Raw genomic sequence first — 14,791 nt, forward strand, 5'->3', positions numbered from 1 at the left:
GAAGAGAGGGGCTTAACAGCTGGTTCGGCCTAATCAGGCCAAACCGGCTGAATCCCACCACTGCGTAAATGACAAGCAGAGAGCCAGCATGGCGTAGTGGGGTAAGAGCAGTGGACTCTGACCTGTAGAGCCATGTTCAATTCCCCACCCCTCCACATGAGCAGGGGATTCTGATCTGGTAAACTGGATTTGGTTCCCCTCTCCTACGCATGAAGCCTGCCGGGTGACCTTGGGCCAAAGAGGCCGGCAATGGCAAACCACCTCTGAATTAGGAAGAATTAGGACTAATAAAAGGAAACACTTCTTCACGCACCGTGTGATTGGTGTTTGGAATATGCTGCCACAGGAGGTGGTGATGGCCACTAACCTGGATAGCTTTAAAAGGGGCTTGGACAGATTGATGGAGGAGAAGTCGATCTATGGCTACCAATCTTGATCCTCCTTGATCTGAGGTTGCAAATGCCTTAACAGACCAGGTGATCTGGAGCAACAGTTTAGCGTCATTGCTTTAATATCCTCTGTTACGTGAGTTTCCCCAAAGGCACCTGGTGGGCCACTACGAGTAGCAGAGAGCTGGACTAGATGGACTTTGGTCTGATCCAGCTGGCTTGTTCTTATGTTCTTATGTTCTTATGAATGTCTCTTGCCTTAAAAGTCCTATGGGGACGGCACTTTTCACCACTAAATGGCAGGCCTGAGGGGGCAGGCAGCATTAAGAACATAAGAACATAAGAACTAGCCTGCTGGATCAGACCAGAGTCCATCTAGTCCAGCACTCTGCTACTTGCAGTGGCCCACCAGGTGCCTTTGGGAGCTCCCATGCAGGATGTGAAAGCAATGGCCTGCTGCTGCTGCTGCTCCCGAGCACCTGGTCTGCTAAGGCATTTGCAACCTCAGATGAAGGAGGATCAAGATTGGTAGCCATAGATCGACTTCTCCTCCATAAATCTGTCCAAGCCCCTTTGAAAGCTATCCAGGTTAGTGGCCGACACCACCTCCTGTGGCAGCATATTCCAAACACCAATCACACGTTGCGTGAAGAAGTGTTTCCTTTTATTAGTCCTAATTCTTCCCCCCAGCATTTTCAATGGATGCCCCCTGGTTCTAGTATGGTGAGAAAAAGAGAAAAATTTCTCTCTGTGGTTGGGACATCCCAGTGTTGGGATGATGGAAAACGGGACAGAATCCTCTCCGTTGCCTCGAGCTCCGTGGAAAACGGGCTGGCTAAAAATAGAGAAAGAGATGTAAAGATAATATGGTGGAGACAGTTCCTAAAGCAGAGAAGTGTTGGTGCCAAAATCCCTTTCTTGGGGTCCAGATCTGGGCTTCGCTCCTCTCCTCCTCTCCCCCCCCCCCCCCTTATTATTGTCTTTCTAAATTTGCCATTCATCCCACTGATGGGCTGTTAGTGTTTCTCTAAGGTGCTGATGGCTGCTTGTTTGAGATCGCACCAAATCTATCCCAGGCGAAAAATCAGCTCCTGTCCATGCTTTTGTGTTTGTTTGATTAGTAAAGCAGCAGTGGCGTAGGAGGTTAAGAGCTTGTGTATCTAATCTGGAGGAACCGGGTTTGATTCCCAGCTCTGCCGCCTGAGCTGTGGAGGCTTATCTGGGGAATTCAGATTAGCCTGTACACTCCCACACACGCCAGCTGGGTGACCTTGGGCTAGTCACAGCTTCTCGGAGCTCTCTCAGCCCCACCCACCTCACAGGGTGTATGTTGTGAGGGGGGAAGGGCAAGGAGATTGTCAGCCCCTTTGAGTCTCCTGCAGGAGAGAAAGGGGGGATATAAATCCAAACTCCTCCTCCTCCTCCTCCTCCTCCTCCTCCTCCTCCTCCTCCTCCTCCTCCTCTTCTTCTTCTTCTTCTTCTTCTTCTTCTTCTTCTTCTTCTTCTTCTTCTTCTTCTTCTTCTTCTTCTTCTTCTTCTTCTTCTAAAAAAACTAATTTGGGAGGGAAAGGGGAAGCGGTCCAATAAACAATCTCAGCCTCCGCATGTTCCTTGACCCCAGTCGTCTCTGCTGGCGGGAGCTGGCTGGTGGGGGGGGGGGTCCTTCTGTTTCGGCCTTGGCTGGGGGTGTGGAGCAGCAATCGCTCTCCCCTCTGATTGCTCAAGCGGCCTTCCCTTTGGCCTGCTCTGCTGGGAAAGAGCAGCGCTCGGCTCCTCAGAAGCACCGGGCCCTCCTGCCTCTGCCAGGCCTTTGCGTAGCCAAGCGGTGACTAATTTCCAAATCTGTCTGTCAATCCAAGAAGCAGGCTTCCAAGGTGATTGTTATCCCTGGCCAGGCCAAGCACAGCCGGGCCGCTCAGGCCTGACGAAGAGAAATTGCACACCAGAGTGTCAAGAGCGCTTTTCACTGGCTCAAGTTGCCAACCTGAGATTACAACAAGAGATCAGTTCACCTGTAGAAAATGACTGCTTTGGAAAGTGGATTATACCTCGCTGACGTTCCCCCTGTCTCCAAACCCTGCCTTCCAAAGTATCTTTCTCATATCCAGAGGTGGGATCCATCAGGTTCTCACAGGTTCCTGAGAGTAGGTTACTAATTATTTCTGTGTGCCGAGAGGGGTTACTAATTGGTGATTTTGCCACGTGATTTTGGCCTTAGTTACGCCCCTCCTCTCAGCAGCAACGCGCAGAACTTGAAACAGTCTAGCAGGAAGTGCACCGGCGTGCGTGGCAGCCTGCGCCTGCGTGCATTCGTTTCCCGCCCAAGGACCGGCGCAGCGGATGTGTCCTTGCCACAGCCCCGCCCAGGAATGCCCCGCCCCTGGAATGCCATACCCCCATCGTGCCCCGCCCAGCCCCATTGGCGCTACGCCACAGTTTGAATCCCACCACCATGGGAACCTGTTACTAAAATTTTTGGATCCCACCACTGCTCATATCTCCAGAAATTTCCCAACCCAGAACTGGGAACCTTAACCGGGTGTGACACTCACTCTTGCCCACTGGCCCACTGAGGGTGGGCGGTTCAATGTTTTTTTTTAAGTAGATCATGTACCATTTCTGACAAATACCCAGAAGTGATGTATCACCAGTCGGCACGACGCTCTAGGATTTGAACCAAACGTCAGGGTTTTACCATAGAGTTTTGTCCAAATCCTAGAGTGTCATGCTGTCAAAGTGACTTCTTTTCTGGGTATTCGCAGGGTGTTTCCCCCCTATCTTGCTGACAGTTTTAATTAGATTAGAAATAATTCTCACCCCCCTGTTCCTCTGTGCATTTGTGGGGGCCAGTCATACCACTAAGTCCTGGGTATCCAGTTTCTGTGCCTGAGTCCAGCCTTGTTCAGGCAGATGTAATTAACAACTCCAGTTTGTGAAATTCTTGGAGATTTGGAAGTAGTACCTGAGGAGACAGCAATCTGGGGAGGGATTTCACCTAGAACAGGGGTCTGCAACCTGCGGCTCTCCAGATGTTCATGGACTACAATTTGGGGTGGGGGGGGGGGGGGGTGGGGGGGGGGGGGGGTGGGGGGGGGGGGGGGTGGGGGGGGGGGGGGGTGGGGGGGGGGGGGGGTGGGGGGGGGGGGGGGTGGGGGGGGGGGGGGGTGGGGGGGGGGGGGGGTGGGGGGGGGGGGGGGTGGGGGGGGGGGGGGGTGGGGGGGGGGGGGGGTGGGGGGGGGGGGGGGTGGGGGGGGGGGGGGGTGGGGGGGGGGGGGGGTGGGGGGGGGGGGGGGTGGGGGGGGGGGGGGGTGGGGGGGGGGGGGGGTGGGGGGGGGGGGGGGTGGGGGGGGGGGGGGGTGGGGGGGGGGGGGGGTGGGGGGGGGGGGGGGTGGGGGGGGGGGGGGGTGGGGGGGGGGGGGGGTGGGGGGGGGGGGGGGTGGGGGGGGGGGGGGGTGGGGGGGGGGGGGGGTGGGGGGGGGGGGGGGTGGGGGGGGGGGGGGGTGGGGGGGGGGGGGGGTGGGGGGGGGGGGGGGTGGGGGGGGGGGGGGGTGGGGGGGGGGGGGGGTGGGGGGGGGGGGGGGTGGGGGGGGGGGGGGGTGGGGGGGGGGGGGGGTGGGGGGGGGGGGGGGTGGGGGGGGGGGGGGGTGGGGGGGGGGGGGGGTGGGGGGGGGGGGGGGTGGGGGGGGGGGGGGGTGGGGGGGGGGGGGGGTGGGGGGGGGGGGGGGTGGGGGGGGGGGGGGGTGGGGGGGGGGGGGGGTGGGGGGGGGGGGGGGTGGGGGGGGGGGGGGGTGGGGGGGGGGGGGGGTGGGGGGGGGGGGGGGTGGGGGGGGGGGGGGGTGGGGGGGGGGGGGGGTGGGGGGGGGGGGGGGTGGGGGGGGGGGGGGGTGGGGGGGGGGGGGGGTGGGGGGGGGGGGGGGTGGGGGGGGGGGGGGGTGGGGGGGGGGGGGGGTGGGGGGGGGGGGGGGTGGGGGGGGGGGGGGGTGGGGGGGGGGGGGGGTGGGGGGGGGGGGGGGTGGGGGGGGGGGGGGGTGGGGGGGGGGGGGGGTGGGGGGGGGGGGGGGTGGGGGGGGGGGGGGGTGGGGGGGGGGGGGGGTGGGGGGGGGGGGGGGTGGGGGGGGGGGGGGGTGGGGGGGGGGGGGGGTGGGGGGGGGGGGGGGTGGGGGGGGGGGGGGGTGGGGGGGGGGGGGGGTGGGGGGGGGGGGGGGTGGGGGGGGGGGGGGGTGGGGGGGGGGGGGGGTGGGGGGGGGGGGGGGTGGGGGGGGGGGGGGGTGGGGGGGGGGGGGGGTGGGGGGGGGGGGGGGTGGGGGGGGGGGGGGGTGGGGGGGGGGGGGGGTGGGGGGGGGGGGGGGTGGGGGGGGGGGGGGGTGGGGGGGGGGGGGGGTGGGGGGGGGGGGGGGTGGGGGGGGGGGGGGGTGGGGGGGGGGGGGGGTGGGGGGGGGGGGGGGTGGGGGGGGGGGGGGGTGGGGGGGGGGGGGGGTGGGGGGGGGGGGGGGTGGGGGGGGGGGGGGGTGGGGGGGGGGGGGGGTGGGGGGGGGGGGGGGTGGGGGGGGGGGGGGGTGGGGGGGGGGGGGGGTGGGGGGGGGGGGGGGTGGGGGGGGGGGGGGGTGGGGGGGGGGGGGGGTGGGGGGGGGGGGGGGTGGGGGGGGGGGGGGGTGGGGGGGGGGGGGGGTGGGGGGGGGGGGGGGTGGGGGGGGGGGGGGGTGGGGGGGGGGGGGGGTGGGGGGGGGGGGGGGTGGGGGGGGGGGGGGGTGGGGGGGGGGGGGGGTGGGGGGGGGGGGGGGTGGGGGGGGGGGGGGGTGGGGGGGGGGGGGGGTGGGGGGGGGGGGGGGTGGGGGGGGGGGGGGGTGGGGGGGGGGGGGGGTGGGGGGGGGGGGGGGTGGGGGGGGGGGGGGGTGGGGGGGGGGGGGGGTGGGGGGGGGGGGGGGTGGGGGGGGGGGGGGGTGGGGGGGGGGGGGGGTGGGGGGGGGGGGGGGTGGGGGGGGGGGGGGGTGGGGGGGGGGGGGGGTGGGGGGGGGGGGGGGTGGGGGGGGGGGGGGGTGGGGGGGGGGGGGGGTGGGGGGGGGGGGGGGTGGGGGGGGGGGGGGGTGGGGGGGGGGGGGGGTGGGGGGGGGGGGGGGTGGGGGGGGGGGGGGGTGGGGGGGGGGGGGGGTGGGGGGGGGGGGGGGTGGGGGGGGGGGGGGGTGGGGGGGGGGGGGGGTGGGGGGGGGGGGGGGTGGGGGGGGGGGGGGGTGGGGGGGGGGGGGGGTGGGGGGGGGGGGGGGTGGGGGGGGGGGGGGGTGGGGGGGGGGGGGGGTGGGGGGGGGGGGGGGTGGGGGGGGGGGGGGGTGGGGGGGGGGGGGGGTGGGGGGGGGGGGGGGTGGGGGGGGGGGGGGGTGGGGGGGGGGGGGGGTGGGGGGGGGGGGGGGTGGGGGGGGGGGGGGGTGGGGGGGGGGGGGGGTGGGGGGGGGGGGGGGTGGGGGGGGGGGGGGGTGGGGGGGGGGGGGGGTGGGGGGGGGGGGGGGTGGGGGGGGGGGGGGGTGGGGGGGGGGGGGGGTGGGGGGGGGGGGGGGTGGGGGGGGGGGGGGGTGGGGGGGGGGGGGGGTGGGGGGGGGGGGGGGTGGGGGGGGGGGGGGGTGGGGGGGGGGGGGGGTGGGGGGGGGGGGGGGTGGGGGGGGGGGGGGGTGGGGGGGGGGGGGGGTGGGGGGGGGGGGGGGTGGGGGGGGGGGGGGGTGGGGGGGGGGGGGGGTGGGGGGGGGGGGGGGTGGGGGGGGGGGGGGGTGGGGGGGGGGGGGGGTGGGGGGGGGGGGGGGTGGGGGGGGGGGGGGGTGGGGGGGGGGGGGGGTGGGGGGGGGGGGGGGTGGGGGGGGGGGGGGGTGGGGGGGGGGGGGGGTGGGGGGGGGGGGGGGTGGGGGGGGGGGGGGGTGGGGGGGGGGGGGGGTGGGGGGGGGGGGGGGTGGGGGGGGGGGGGGGTGGGGGGGGGGGGGGGTGGGGGGGGGGGGGGGTGGGGGGGGGGGGGGGTGGGGGGGGGGGGGGGTGGGGGGGGGGGGGGGTGGGGGGGGGGGGGGGTGGGGGGGGGGGGGGGTGGGGGGGGGGGGGGGTGGGGGGGGGGGGGGGTGGGGGGGGGGGGGGGTGGGGGGGGGGGGGGGTGGGGGGGGGGGGGGGTGGGGGGGGGGGGGGGTGGGGGGGGGGGGGGGTGGGGGGGGGGGGGGGTGGGGGGGGGGGGGGGTGGGGGGGGGGGGGGGTGGGGGGGGGGGGGGGTGGGGGGGGGGGGGGGTGGGGGGGGGGGGGGGTGGGGGGGGGGGGGGGTGGGGGGGGGGGGGGGTGGGGGGGGGGGGGGGTGGGGGGGGGGGGGGGTGGGGGGGGGGGGGGGTGGGGGGGGGGGGGGGTGGGGGGGGGGGGGGGTGGGGGGGGGGGGGGGTGGGGGGGGGGGGGGGTGGGGGGGGGGGGGGGTGGGGGGGGGGGGGGGTGGGGGGGGGGGGGGGTGGGGGGGGGGGGGGGTGGGGGGGGGGGGGGGTGGGGGGGGGGGGGGGTGGGGGGGGGGGGGGGTGGGGGGGGGGGGGGGTGGGGGGGGGGGGGGGTGGGGGGGGGGGGGGGTGGGGGGGGGGGGGGGTGGGGGGGGGGGGGGGTGGGGGGGGGGGGGGGTGGGGGGGGGGGGGGGTGGGGGGGGGGGGGGGTGGGGGGGGGGGGGGGTGGGGGGGGGGGGGGGTGGGGGGGGGGGGGGGTGGGGGGGGGGGGGGGTGGGGGGGGGGGGGGGTGGGGGGGGGGGGGGGTGGGGGGGGGGGGGGGTGGGGGGGGGGGGGGGTGGGGGGGGGGGGGGGTGGGGGGGGGGGGGGGTGGGGGGGGGGGGGGGTGGGGGGGGGGGGGGGTGGGGGGGGGGGGGGGTGGGGGGGGGGGGGGGTGGGGGGGGGGGGGGGTGGGGGGGGGGGGGGGTGGGGGGGGGGGGGGGTGGGGGGGGGGGGGGGTGGGGGGGGGGGGGGGTGGGGGGGGGGGGGGGTGGGGGGGGGGGGGGGTGGGGGGGGGGGGGGGTGGGGGGGGGGGGGGGTGGGGGGGGGGGGGGGTGGGGGGGGGGGGGGGTGGGGGGGGGGGGGGGTGGGGGGGGGGGGGGGTGGGGGGGGGGGGGGGTGGGGGGGGGGGGGGGTGGGGGGGGGGGGGGGTGGGGGGGGGGGGGGGTGGGGGGGGGGGGGGGTGGGGGGGGGGGGGGGTGGGGGGGGGGGGGGGTGGGGGGGGGGGGGGGTGGGGGGGGGGGGGGGTGGGGGGGGGGGGGGGTGGGGGGGGGGGGGGGTGGGGGGGGGGGGGGGTGGGGGGGGGGGGGGGTGGGGGGGGGGGGGGGTGGGGGGGGGGGGGGGTGGGGGGGGGGGGGGGTGGGGGGGGGGGGGGGTGGGGGGGGGGGGGGGTGGGGGGGGGGGGGGGTGGGGGGGGGGGGGGGTGGGGGGGGGGGGGGGTGGGGGGGGGGGGGGGTGGGGGGGGGGGGGGGTGGGGGGGGGGGGGGGTGGGGGGGGGGGGGGGTGGGGGGGGGGGGGGGTGGGGGGGGGGGGGGGTGGGGGGGGGGGGGGGTGGGGGGGGGGGGGGGTGGGGGGGGGGGGGGGTGGGGGGGGGGGGGGGTGGGGGGGGGGGGGGGTGGGGGGGGGGGGGGGTGGGGGGGGGGGGGGGTGGGGGGGGGGGGGGGTGGGGGGGGGGGGGGGTGGGGGGGGGGGGGGGTGGGGGGGGGGGGGGGTGGGGGGGGGGGGGGGTGGGGGGGGGGGGGGGTGGGGGGGGGGGGGGGTGGGGGGGGGGGGGGGTGGGGGGGGGGGGGGGTGGGGGGGGGGGGGGGTGGGGGGGGGGGGGGGTGGGGGGGGGGGGGGGTGGGGGGGGGGGGGGGTGGGGGGGGGGGGGGGTGGGGGGGGGGGGGGGTGGGGGGGGGGGGGGGTGGGGGGGGGGGGGGGTGGGGGGGGGGGGGGGTGGGGGGGGGGGGGGGTGGGGGGGGGGGGGGGTGGGGGGGGGGGGGGGTGGGGGGGGGGGGGGGTGGGGGGGGGGGGGGGTGGGGGGGGGGGGGGGTGGGGGGGGGGGGGGGTGGGGGGGGGGGGGGGTGGGGGGGGGGGGGGGTGGGGGGGGGGGGGGGTGGGGGGGGGGGGGGGTGGGGGGGGGGGGGGGTGGGGGGGGGGGGGGGTGGGGGGGGGGGGGGGTGGGGGGGGGGGGGGGTGGGGGGGGGGGGGGGTGGGGGGGGGGGGGGGTGGGGGGGGGGGGGGGTGGGGGGGGGGGGGGGTGGGGGGGGGGGGGGGTGGGGGGGGGGGGGGGTGGGGGGGGGGGGGGGTGGGGGGGGGGGGGGGTGGGGGGGGGGGGGGGTGGGGGGGGGGGGGGGTGGGGGGGGGGGGGGGTGGGGGGGGGGGGGGGTGGGGGGGGGGGGGGGTGGGGGGGGGGGGGGGTGGGGGGGGGGGGGGGTGGGGGGGGGGGGGGGTGGGGGGGGGGGGGGGTGGGGGGGGGGGGGGGTGGGGGGGGGGGGGGGTGGGGGGGGGGGGGGGTGGGGGGGGGGGGGGGTGGGGGGGGGGGGGGGTGGGGGGGGGGGGGGGTGGGGGGGGGGGGGGGTGGGGGGGGGGGGGGGTGGGGGGGGGGGGGGGTGGGGGGGGGGGGGGGTGGGGGGGGGGGGGGGTGGGGGGGGGGGGGGGTGGGGGGGGGGGGGGGTGGGGGGGGGGGGGGGTGGGGGGGGGGGGGGGTGGGGGGGGGGGGGGGTGGGGGGGGGGGGGGGTGGGGGGGGGGGGGGGTGGGGGGGGGGGGGGGTGGGGGGGGGGGGGGGTGGGGGGGGGGGGGGGTGGGGGGGGGGGGGGGTGGGGGGGGGGGGGGGTGGGGGGGGGGGGGGGTGGGGGGGGGGGGGGGTGGGGGGGGGGGGGGGTGGGGGGGGGGGGGGGTGGGGGGGGGGGGGGGTGGGGGGGGGGGGGGGTGGGGGGGGGGGGGGGTGGGGGGGGGGGGGGGTGGGGGGGGGGGGGGGTGGGGGGGGGGGGGGGTGGGGGGGGGGGGGGGTGGGGGGGGGGGGGGGTGGGGGGGGGGGGGGGTGGGGGGGGGGGGGGGTGGGGGGGGGGGGGGGTGGGGGGGGGGGGGGGTGGGGGGGGGGGGGGGTGGGGGGGGGGGGGGGTGGGGGGGGGGGGGGGTGGGGGGGGGGGGGGGTGGGGGGGGGGGGGGGTGGGGGGGGGGGGGGGTGGGGGGGGGGGGGGGTGGGGGGGGGGGGGGGTGGGGGGGGGGGGGGGTGGGGGGGGGGGGGGGTGGGGGGGGGGGGGGGTGGGGGGGGGGGGGGGTGGGGGGGGGGGGGGGTGGGGGGGGGGGGGGGTGGGGGGGGGGGGGGGTGGGGGGGGGGGGGGGTGGGGGGGGGGGGGGGTGGGGGGGGGGGGGGGTGGGGGGGGGGGGGGGTGGGGGGGGGGGGGGGTGGGGGGGGGGGGGGGTGGGGGGGGGGGGGGGTGGGGGGGGGGGGGGGTGGGGGGGGGGGGGGGTGGGGGGGGGGGGGGGTGGGGGGGGGGGGGGGTGGGGGGGGGGGGGGGTGGGGGGGGGGGGGGGTGGGGGGGGGGGGGGGTGGGGGGGGGGGGGGGTGGGGGGGGGGGGGGGTGGGGGGGGGGGGGGGTGGGGGGGGGGGGGGGTGGGGGGGGGGGGGGGTGGGGGGGGGGGGGGGTGGGGGGGGGGGGGGGTGGGGGGGGGGGGGGGTGGGGGGGGGGGGGGGTGGGGGGGGGGGGGGGTGGGGGGGGGGGGGGGTGGGGGGGGGGGGGGGTGGGGGGGGGGGGGGGTGGGGGGGGGGGGGGGTGGGGGGGGGGGGGGGTGGGGGGGGGGGGGGGTGGGGGGGGGGGGGGGTGGGGGGGGGGGGGGGTGGGGGGGGGGGGGGGTGGGGGGGGGGGGGGGTGGGGGGGGGGGGGGGTGGGGGGGGGGGGGGGTGGGGGGGGGGGGGGGTGGGGGGGGGGGGGGGTGGGGGGGGGGGGGGGTGGGGGGGGGGGGGGGTGGGGGGGGGGGGGGGTGGGGGGGGGGGGGGGTGGGGGGGGGGGGGGGTGGGGGGGGGGGGGGGTGGGGGGGGGGGGGGGTGGGGGGGGGGGGGGGTGGGGGGGGGGGGGGGTGGGGGGGGGGGGGGGTGGGGGGGGGGGGGGGTGGGGGGGGGGGGGGGTGGGGGGGGGGGGGGGTGGGGGGGGGGGGGGGTGGGGGGGGGGGGGGGTGGGGGGGGGGGGGGGTGGGGGGGGGGGGGGGTGGGGGGGGGGGGGGGTGGGGGGGGGGGGGGGTGGGGGGGGGGGGGGGTGGGGGGGGGGGGGGGTGGGGGGGGGGGGGGGTGGGGGGGGGGGGGGGTGGGGGGGGGGGGGGGTGGGGGGGGGGGGGGGTGGGGGGGGGGGGGGGTGGGGGGGGGGGGGGGTGGGGGGGGGGGGGGGTGGGGGGGGGGGGGGGTGGGGGGGGGGGGGGGTGGGGGGGGGGGGGGGTGGGGGGGGGGGGGGGTGGGGGGGGGGGGGGGTGGGGGGGGGGGGGGGTGGGGGGGGGGGGGGGTGGGGGGGGGGGGGGGTGGGGGGGGGGGGGGGTGGGGGGGGGGGGGGGTGGGGGGGGGGGGGGGTGGGGGGGGGGGGGGGTGGGGGGGGGGGGGGGTGGGGGGGGGGGGGGGTGGGGGGGGGGGGGGGTGGGGGGGGGGGGGGGTGGGGGGGGGGGGGGGTGGGGGGGGGGGGGGGTGGGGGGGGGGGGGGGTGGGGGGGGGGGGGGGTGGGGGGGGGGGGGGGTGGGGGGGGGGGGGGGTGGGGGGGGGGGGGGGTGGGGGGGGGGGGGGGTGGGGGGGGGGGGGGGTGGGGGGGGGGGGGGGTGGGGGGGGGGGGGGGTGGGGGGGGGGGGGGGTGGGGGGGGGGGGGGGTGGGGGGGGGGGGGGGTGGGGGGGGGGGGGGGTGGGGGGGGGGGGGGGTGGGGGGGGGGGGGGGTGGGGGGGGGGGGGGGTGGGGGGGGGGGGGGGTGGGGGGGGGGGGGGGTGGGGGGGGGGGGGGGTGGGGGGGGGGGGGGGTGGGGGGGGGGGGGGGTGGGGGGGGGGGGGGGTGGGGGGGGGGGGGGGTGGGGGGGGGGGGGGGTGGGGGGGGGGGGGGGTGGGGGGGGGGGGGGGTGGGGGGGGGGGGGGGTGGGGGGGGGGGGGGGTGGGGGGGGGGGGGGGTGGGGGGGGGGGGGGGTGGGGGGGGGGGGGGGTGGGGGGGGGGGGGGGTGGGGGGGGGGGGGGGTGGGGGGGGGGGGGGGTGGGGGGGGGGGGGGGTGGGGGGGGGGGGGGGTGGGGGGGGGGGGGGGTGGGGGGGGGGGGGGGTGGGGGGGGGGGGGGGTGGGGGGGGGGGGGGGTGGGGGGGGGGGGGGGTGGGGGGGGGGGGGGGTGGGGGGGGGGGGGGGTGGGGGGGGGGGGGGGTGGGGGGGGGGGGGGGTGGGGGGGGGGGGGGGTGGGGGGGGGGGGGGGTGGGGGGGGGGGGGGGTGGGGGGGGGGGGGGGTGGGGGGGGGGGGGGGTGGGGGGGGGGGGGGGTGGGGGGGGGGGGGGGTGGGGGGGGGGGGGGGTGGGGGGGGGGGGGGGTGGGGGGGGGGGGGGGTGGGGGGGGGGGGGGGTGGGGGGGGGGGGGGGTGGGGGGGGGGGGGGGTGGGGGGGGGGGGGGGTGGGGGGGGGGGGGGGTGGGGGGGGGGGGGGGTGGGGGGGGGGGGGGGTGGGGGGGGGGGGGGGTGGGGGGGGGGGGGGGTGGGGGGGGGGGGGGGTGGGGGGGGGGGGGGGTGGGGGGGGGGGGGGGTGGGGGGGGGGGGGGGTGGGGGGGGGGGGGGGTGGGGGGGGGGGGGGGTGGGGGGGGGGGGGGGTGGGGGGGGGGGGGGGTGGGGGGGGGGGGGGGTGGGGGGGGGGGGGGGTGGGGGGGGGGGGGGGTGGGGGGGGGGGGGGGTGGGGGGGGGGGGGGGTGGGGGGGGGGGGGGGTGGGGGGGGGGGGGGGTGGGGGGGGGGGGGGGTGGGGGGGGGGGGGGGTGGGGGGGGGGGGGGGTGGGGGGGGGGGGGGGTGGGGGGGGGGGGGGGTGGGGGGGGGGGGGGGTGGGGGGGGGGGGGGGTGGGGGGGGGGGGGGGTGGGGGGGGGGGGGGGTGGGGGGGGGGGGGGGTGGGGGGGGGGGGGGGTGGGGGGGGGGGGGGGTGGGGGGGGGGGGGGGTGGGGGGGGGGGGGGGTGGGGGGGGGGGGGGGTGGGGGGGGGGGGGGGTGGGGGGGGGGGGGGGTGGGGGGGGGGGGGGGTGGGGGGGGGGGGGGGTGGGGGGGGGGGGGGGTGGGGGGGGGGGGGGGTGGGGGGGGGGGGGGGTGGGGGGGGGGGGGGGTGGGGGGGGGGGGGGGTGGGGGGGGGGGGGGGTGGGGGGGGGGGGGGGTGGGGGGGGGGGGGGGTGGGGGGGGGGGGGGGTGGGGGGGGGGGGGGGTGGGGGGGGGGGGGGGTGGGGGGGGGGGGGGGTGGGGGGGGGGGGGGGTGGGGGGGGGGGGGGGTGGGGGGGGGGGGGGGTGGGGGGGGGGGGGGGTGGGGGGGGGGGGGGGTGGGGGGGGGGGGGGGTGGGGGGGGGGGGGGGTGGGGGGGGGGGGGGGTGGGGGGGGGGGGGGGTGGGGGGGGGGGGGGGTGGGGGGGGGGGGGGGTGGGGGGGGGGGGGGGTGGGGGGGGGGGGGGGTGGGGGGGGGGGGGGGTGGGGGGGGGGGGGGGTGGGGGGGGGGGGGGGTGGGGGGGGGGGGGGGTGGGGGGGGGGGGGGGTGGGGGGGGGGGGGGGTGGGGGGGGGGGGGGGTGGGGGGGGGGGGGGGTGGGGGGGGGGGGGGGTGGGGGGGGGGGGGGGTGGGGGGGGGGGGGGGTGGGGGGGGGGGGGGGTGGGGGGGGGGGGGGGTGGGGGGGGGGGGGGGTGGGGGGGGGGGGGGGTGGGGGGGGGGGGGGGTGGGGGGGGGGGGGGGTGGGGGGGGGGGGGGGTGGGGGGGGGGGGGGGTGGGGGGGGGGGGGGGTGGGGGGGGGGGGGGGTGGGGGGGGGGGGGGGTGGGGGGGGGGGGGGGTGGGGGGGGGGGGGGGTGGGGGGGGGGGGGGGTGGGGGGGGGGGGGGGTGGGGGGGGGGGGGGGTGGGGGGGGGGGGGGGTGGGGGGGGGGGGGGGTGGGGGGGGGGGGGGGTGGGGGGGGGGGGGGGTGGGGGGGGGGGGGGGTGGGGGGGGGGGGGGGTGGGGGGGGGGGGGGGTGGGGGGGGGGGGGGGTGGGGGGGGGGGGGGGTGGGGGGGGGGGGGGGTGGGGGGGGGGGGGGGTGGGGGGGGGGGGGGGTGGGGGGGGGGGGGGGTGGGGGGGGGGGGGGGTGGGGGGGGGGGGGGGTGGGGGGGGGGGGGGGTGGGGGGGGGGGGGGGTGGGGGGGGGGGGGGGTGGGGGGGGGGGGGGGTGGGGGGGGGGGGGGGTGGGGGGGGGGGGGGGTGGGGGGGGGGGGGGGTGGGGGGGGGGGGGGGTGGGGGGGGGGGGGGGTGGGGGGGGGGGGGGGTGGGGGGGGGGGGGGGTGGGGGGGGGGGGGGGTGGGGGGGGGGGGGGGTGGGGGGGGGGGGGGGTGGGGGGGGGGGGGGGTGGGGGGGGGGGGGGGTGGGGGGGGGGGGGGGTGGGGGGGGGGGGGGGTGGGGGGGGGGGGGGGTGGGGGGGGGGGGGGGTGGGGGGGGGGGGGGGTGGGGGGGGGGGGGGGTGGGGGGGGGGGGGGGTGGGGGGGGGGGGGGGTGGGGGGGGGGGGGGGTGGGGGGGGGGGGGGGTGGGGGGGGGGGGGGGTGGGGGGGGGGGGGGGTGGGGGGGGGGGGGGGTGGGGGGGGGGGGGGGTGGGGGGGGGGGGGGGTGGGGGGGGGGGGGGGTGGGGGGGGGGGGGGGTGGGGGGGGGGGGGGGTGGGGGGGGGGGGGGGTGGGGGGGGGGGGGGGTGGGGGGGGGGGGGGGTGGGGGGGGGGGGGGGTGGGGGGGGGGGGGGGTGGGGGGGGGGGGGGGTGGGGGGGGGGGGGGGTGGGGGGGGGGGGGGGTGGGGGGGGGGGGGGGTGGGGGGGGGGGGGGGTGGGGGGGGGGGGGGGTGGGGGGGGGGGGGGGTGGGGGGGGGGGGGGGTGGGGGGGGGGGGGGGTGGGGGGGGGGGGGGGTGGGGGGGGGGGGGGGTGGGGGGGGGGGGGGGTGGGGGGGGGGGGGGGTGGGGGGGGGGGGGGGTGGGGGGGGGGGGGGGTGGGGGGGGGGGGGGGTGGGGGGGGGGGGGGGTGGGGGGGGGGGGGGGTGGGGGGGGGGGGGGGTGGGGGGGGGGGGGGGTGGGGGGGGGGGGGGGTGGGGGGGGGGGGGGGTGGGGGGGGGGGGGGGTGGGGGGGGGGGGGGGTGGGGGGGGGGGGGGGTGGGGGGGGGGGGGGGTGGGGGGGGGGGGGGGTGGGGGGGGGGGGGGGTGGGGGGGGGGGGGGGTGGGGGGGGGGGGGGGTGGGGGGGGGGGGGGGTGGGG

General features: G+C 83.8%; 1 protein-coding gene across 1 annotated transcript in view; it reads left to right on the forward strand.

The window, feature by feature from the left end:
- The window catches only part of CHRD (chordin), a 75,148-nt gene that overhangs the window by 27,891 nt on the left and 32,466 nt on the right, over positions 1–14,791 (forward strand). The window lies entirely within an intron of this gene.

Source organism: Sphaerodactylus townsendi, linkage group LG08, assembly GCF_021028975.2.
Source record: "Sphaerodactylus townsendi isolate TG3544 linkage group LG08, MPM_Stown_v2.3, whole genome shotgun sequence".
Lineage (NCBI taxonomy): Eukaryota > Metazoa > Chordata > Lepidosauria > Squamata > Sphaerodactylidae > Sphaerodactylus > Sphaerodactylus townsendi.